The sequence below is a fragment of the Ischnura elegans genome, chromosome 6 (genome assembly GCF_921293095.1).
Source record: "Ischnura elegans chromosome 6, ioIscEleg1.1, whole genome shotgun sequence".
NCBI lineage: Eukaryota > Metazoa > Arthropoda > Insecta > Odonata > Coenagrionidae > Ischnura > Ischnura elegans.
The window spans coordinates 56,427,008-56,433,597 of record NC_060251.1 but is presented as its reverse complement, the minus strand read 5'-3'; the positions used below and the strand labels follow the sequence as shown (position 1 = coordinate 56,433,597).

General features: G+C 43.0%; 1 protein-coding gene across 7 annotated transcripts in view; it reads left to right on the top strand.

Moving 5' to 3' along the window:
• The first annotated feature begins 6,127 nt into the window (after positions 1 to 6,127).
• The window catches only part of LOC124160739 (inter-alpha-trypsin inhibitor heavy chain H4-like), a 79,958-nt gene continuing 79,495 nt past the window's right edge, over positions 6,128 to 6,590 (top strand). For 4 of the 7 annotated variants that reach the window (XM_046536738.1, XM_046536737.1, XM_046536736.1 and 1 more), the window contains exon 1: positions 6,129 to 6,336. The gene's annotated coding sequence lies outside the window, so the exon portion shown is untranslated. Of the gene's footprint in view, positions 6,337 to 6,590 lie in introns of all 7 variants that reach the window. The other 3 variants (XM_046536741.1, XM_046536740.1, XM_046536739.1) reach the window with 1 other exon arrangement.

Genomic DNA, 6,590 nt, shown 5'->3' with positions numbered 1-6,590 from the left:
TTTGAGTATGAATGGCCCGCTTCGCTTGGGTGAGCCGCCAACCGCCGTCGCGGCGTTCCGAGAAAAATCTCCCTCTCCGGATGACGTAATGCGGGGGATTATTTTATTTTTTCGTTTTCGTGTTGTTATCCCTCCCTCTCTCGCTATCTCTTTCTCTCTCTCTTCCACCCATCGCCTCTTCTCATGTACTTTTTTTTCCTTTCGTCCGAAACTTCCTCGTATTCTCAGAAATCACGTCTTCGGCGGTCGAGGTCGTTGAGGAGGAGGAGGATGATTCCAAGTGGATTTCTTTCTCGGGAAAAAAGGTGTTTCGCTCTTCCAGCCCGCGGCTACGCCACCACCTGCGATGCCGCCCACTACGGATCCGGGGAGATTAAGTTTAATGAGGGAGAGGGAGAGAGAGGCGAGCTGTTTCGCATCAGTTAAGCCGCACTTCGAAGTACGTGCAGCTGGGATGCGTGTGCAATTTAGGGGCGCTTGTTGTTGAAGTTTTCTTTGCACGTGAAGTTTCTTTTCTCCGCGTAATATAAGGGACCTAGGTCTAGGGTTAGGTAAAACATGCCCTGCTTGTATATTTAATAACTTATTATATTTGTAAATACTATTTGCATGCAGGGATGACGACTTACAAAAAATATTGTGGGGGGGGCAGAACTGGGTACCTTGCTCCGGGAAATTTTATAAGTAGTGAGTTTTAAGTTTTTTAAGCATTTTAGAACAGTCATATGATCATTATTAGAACCCTAATGACTCGAATCTCGATATCTGGACACTTCGGGGAAAATCGACAAGCCTGACACATTTTTTTCCTCACACCCATAACGAATTTTTGAGGGGGCACGGGCCACCTCAAGCCCCATGGAGTCGGCGCCACTGTTTGCATGAATTTTTTCGCCTGTTAAAACTCATGCATGAATCACTTACTTCGCTAACTTTTCGTTTTTCTACTACGAACTAATAGTTTTATTTGCATGGTAGCATGTTCGTGTCCTTAGCACTTCTCTAGTTTGTGGTCTACGTCTTGACACGTGACTTGAAAAACAGTGCGTTCTCCAGTTGCACGTTTAAGTGCAATTGGTTACCAATAAACTGCTTGATTGTTGACTGCACATCGCCCTATTTATCGGTAGACTTACTATTACCCCTCTCGTAAACAACCCACACCGAACTACAGGTAAAGAAAGACAAGTCACCCACGTGCCATGCCGACTTTCATACACAGATCGCTTTTAATTCACATGTCGATGAAATTAGAAATATCGCCACCACTCAGTCCTATTTTCTCTTGTTGATTATTTGAGACGCTTATGGACACAATCTACATCTACATAATACCCTGCGAGCCACCTCTAGGGTGTTTGGCAGGGGGTGATCAATCACCAGCATGCAGCATGCATTTGGGCTCCCACATGCACACCACACCGTCCAAGAAACGTCCCGTATAATGACAAACTATACTACTATATGCTGTTAGAAATAGAATATAGAATAGAATTTCAGAAACATGCATTAAGTTTTACATAGGTTAGTAGGCTACACTACAAGTCATGCAATCTATTTACGAGTTCTATTGCTGCCGATATAATCTCTTATCGATCGTGGAAAAAATGACATTCGGAATCTGTCTGTTCTGCAATCTATCTCTCTTATTTTACTTATATGATCTGATCTTCCGTAGTACGTTGGCGTCCGCAAGATATGGTTAAATTCGTCAGAAAAGACACTGCTCTTGAATTTATCTAAAAGGTTTAGTCTATTTTTCAATCTACGGTCCGACAGAGATTCCCATTCGAGTTTATCTAAGAGGTCAGTTACACTAACAAGACTATCGTAACGACCTTTCACATACCTGGGAGCTCTTCTTTGCACGCGTTCTCTGTCATCAATCCTTTTTCATGAGGGTCCCAAACACTGGCAGCGTATTCCATATGTGGTCTAACGAGGGAAAAGTAGATAATTTCTCTCACTTTGTCGTCGCACTTTCCTAATATTCTTTTAACAAAACCCATTTTACGATTAGCTTGACCGGTTATTTCTCGAATATGTTTATTCCACGATAGATCATTATTGAGTCTAACCCCTAGATATTTCACGGATTCAACTGCCTTTAACTGGGTGCCCCGAATGATATAGTTACGCTGTAGGGAGTTATTCTTCTTCCAGAAATTCATTACGACGCATTTTTCCAAATTTAATTCTACCTGCCAAGCATCGCTCCAAGCTTGGATAGCAGCAAGGTCATTCGTTAGTTCATCTATATCTTTGCTGGAACGGATTTCTCTGTAAACTACACTATGTGTCACACACAATGTGTCTATATTTGTGGTGTGACTATATTTGTAAGTACTATCTGTATGCATTTCTTGGCAGTTTAAACTCATGCATAAATCACTTACTTCGCTAACTTATCGTTTCGAATTACTAACTAGTAGTTGTATTTGCATGGTAGCGTTTTCGTGTCCTTACACTCTTCTAGATTATGGTCTGTCCGCATCTCGCTGTTCTGTGTGTTCGACCTGTGTCTGGCAAGCGAGCGCGTGTCTGATTAAGGCTAGGATTATTGTTGCATGCCTGGTGTAGAATCACCCCGTGCTACACCACCTGGTGATGGCTTGCACGGTATCTCGTAGATGTAGATGAAGAGGTTAGATGAATATAGTTGGAAATGGCGATGTCTCACTGGTATGGAATGGTGTAATGAAGGAGGCGACCAGCAGCTAAGGTAATTTGCGCCATTAGGGATGGGATAGGTAAGGATGGGTGGAGAGAAACCCGGCGTCGGCATTAGCCTGCTCTTAACGAAAGGCGACAAGGGGGCCACGGCTTAACGTACCATCATCCGGACGGAGTGTCGTGCTTGAAATGTCCTCCACATTTCATTCAAACAGGGATCGGGCAGTTATGAAAATTCTCTGCCAACGCCGGGATTTCAACCCGAGCCCAAGGGATGGGAAGCCAACACTCTAACCTCCACACCAACCCAATCCCCCTTTGTCTCACTGCCTTTGTAAATCATCACTCCTTTGTAAATCAGTTGAAATTTTGTAATCCATAAATGAAGACAGAAATACCGCTGAAACTATGCAGCACAGATTTACTTTTTATGACTTTATAAAATTGCTTTGTTGATCGCCGTCTTTTCCGGGGCAAATCTTGTAGCACATTTATAAAGGCCGTTTTACACGGGACGCGTAATTGCACAGTCTGACGTGTGTACGATGGCGCAGTCAAAATTGCGTCGTGTAAAGCGGTGAATTGCTAGAACAATGGCCATACCTAAATTCCGTGACTATGTCTAAAATCAAGCGATATTTGGATTCATTAATAACCACGATCGCGTTTGTTTTCCTATTGGCAATTTTGGATTTTAAATTTAATTTCTGTATAAGAAATAATCATTGAGAAGGGGAAGTATCAGGTTTTTGGAGAAATAATTTCAAAAGCTTTTCACTTGAAAACTTTTCCCCATTTCCTATAATGATAGTGATTCTGTGAGTCCAATATTGGCCCCAGGTTTTGTTTATTCCCTAAACATCTTTCCTGTATTTATTTAATCTCATATTTTGGAATTTTCATTGATCGTCCCTGGGGTTCGTGTATTTCCCAAACCTACCGCTTGCTCCATTCACATCCCGTTAAAAGCTAAAAAAGAATTTTCATTTGCATTCTATTTCTTTTTTAATGCGTATATTGTACCCTTGCTTGTTGTTCTACTGCAGAGCCAAAAAATGTTGTGAGCTAAGCAAATCGATAGTTAAGCATAGTATGGTATTCTCTGGTGCCGTGCCTAATTGCTTATATTTCAAGTTTTACAAAGTTATAGCAGATAATGTAATCTACTTGCTAACGACGTCAATTTACCAATCAAATCATCATCAACATAAGTCAACGTTCCTAAGATTGGTTTGGCGCAGCTATCTATTACTCTCTCCTATTCGCTAGCCTTTTCATGGCTAGGTATTTGTTCTCTTTTACATACCTTATAATCTCCCCTTTACAACTCATTCGCGATTGTCTCTTGCCCTTCTTCCCGTCCACCTGTCCTTCAACGATTGTCTTCATCAGGTCATCATGCCTCAAAATGTGGCCAACTAAGTTGTTCCGTCTTCTGCTTAAGGTTTTCAGGAGGTTTCTCAATAAAATAGAAAGATGAAAATTCTAGTATGTAGTTATCAAACCCGCCTCTTATTTGCACACGTATGTGGTCATCATCTACATCAAAACCCATTATCACTTATCAACAATTCTAAGATTGGTTTCACGTAGCTCTCCACTCAATTCTTCTCTCACCTATCACGTTTTCCAATCCACGTAGTATGCACTCATTCCCTCGTCCCCTTTCTCCCTTGCACCCTGCTCCCTTACAAATGCTCTACTGGCGCCATATATTGTGAACGGAAATAATGCGAACTATTGGAAGTAACGAAATGTGAAGCGCAGGGTCGGGTTATGACATCTTGTGGTTGATTTAATAATTAATTTCACCCTACTACTCGGTTTGTTTACGTTTGTAATTTAGATTGCTTCGTATTTTGACTTTTATGGCACCGATTGGACCCTCTCTCTTCACATAATAAACAAAAAATTACTTACAACTCCAGTTCAAGATTTCCGAGTTTTCCATTGCCGCCATTTTGACGTCCACTTCCTACGAGGGGAAGGTAGTGAGGGAGCATCCGCGCTCCCTTGCTCACTTACCCTTCGTTCCCTTGCGCCCTCGCCGATTGGATCCACCCTTGCTGTCGTCACATCCGTAAGTTGACGATCGAAAAGTGCACGAAGGGTGAATAATTGCGAATTGGAAAACGGCCTAGTCTTATAAGTAGCACCCATAGGCGGATCAAGAGGGGGGGGGGGAACGGGGGCCCGTGCCCCCCCCCCCCCCCAGACCCTTTAAAAATAGACAGGATTTTTAATACGGTCCTGTTATCACTGCGTTCGTTTTGTTTTACGGGGTATCCTTGTGCCCCCCCAGAACAAAATCCTGGATACTGCCTTGCTTGCCCCCCCCCCCCAGAAAGAATGATCCTGGATCCATCCCTGATAGCACCAGTATAATAATCTGCTTTAAGTCCTTTTTTACCTGTTCCATATATTTTATTCGTTTGCTCCCTGGCCACCTGCTTGTCCCTCGACCATTATCTCAAAACCCATAGATTTCATAATCATTTTCTGAAGTGATTTTCATTTCCATATAGAGGTCTCATCTCACTATGCATCTCATCACAACTCTTCTCATTTTAAAGTTTCAGGATGGTAACACAGTTTTCTTAAACGAGCGTTTCGTCGCAAATAGGAGGACAAAATACCACCTATACTAGCATTCAAATAAAACTACGAGTAAGTGATAGAAAAAGCGAAAATTTAGCGTATTGCGCATGATCATTCAATGAAAATTAGAACACGTTCTATTTTGCTCGCATGATCCCGTGAATGATGGCATTATCATTCAGCAAGATCATTCGCATGATCATTCACCGTGTATAGCGGCCTTAAGTCACCCATGCACAAGTTGCAATATGCCAAAAATCTGGTGCAGATAGTTAGTAATTACAAATATTATAAGTTATTAACCGTACATGCATAGCTTGTTATACCAATTTCGAGTGGAATCATCGTGCAGCTAACCTATCCCAATTATTAGCTTATATATGGCTTTCACTATGTCGACCAAATTCATGTATTTCTTTTCTTTTTTCCCTTTTCTGGTTTCACTTTGTTGGTCCTTGTTTTTCTTATAGGCATGTAACTAGTTTAATGGCTCGATCTCAATTTCCTCGATCTGTGACCTTTAAAACTCGATTTTCGATTTCGATCGAAATCCATTTTTCCATCGATAGTCGGATGGTCGCACGTCGGTGGTTAAGTCGGGGAAGTACCCGTACTTTAGACCGTGTAGGCACTAACTAAGTACAAACAAATGCGTACCCAATTCCCCACCCCAATCTACTCCTTCCTCTCATGTCTTTCCCTCCCACCTTGACCATCTTCGTTTCTCCGACCCCTTCCACCCTCCGATTCCTTCAAGACTGATTCCCCCACCACCTCTCTTCCCCTGCTTTTCCTGCGAACTCTCCCCTCCCCTACCCCTCCCCTTTCTCCCTCTTCTGAAAGTCCCCGGCAGCGCACGAACTCGACCCATTCCCCGCCCGAGCTCGCAACAGACTCGGCGCAGTCCGTGGAGGTTTTTAGCGGTCGCTCGCACAGGTCTCCTATTCACCATCCCATCACAACTCTCCGGTCTTCCTTCCTGAAGCACGCAGCGACACTTCCCCGCTTGACCGATTCCTGCACGTTTCGGGCCACACCGTCCGCCTCCCGGAAGCTTTAGATAAGGTAAGCGACTACGAGCAGCGACTCTATTTACAGCAGCAGCCTTCTACTCTTTAGATGCTTCGTTCTTTTAATCATTCATTGAAATAGTAAAAGAACCATGTTATTATTCTATCGTGAGACCCCATTTGGAGCACGCCGTTAGTGTATGGGACCGGTATGAAAAAGTAATGGTTTCGCATAAAGATAGAATGCAGAGACGAGCAGCAAGATTTGTTAAAAATCAAGTGCGTACCCAGGATCACGACTAGAGGGAG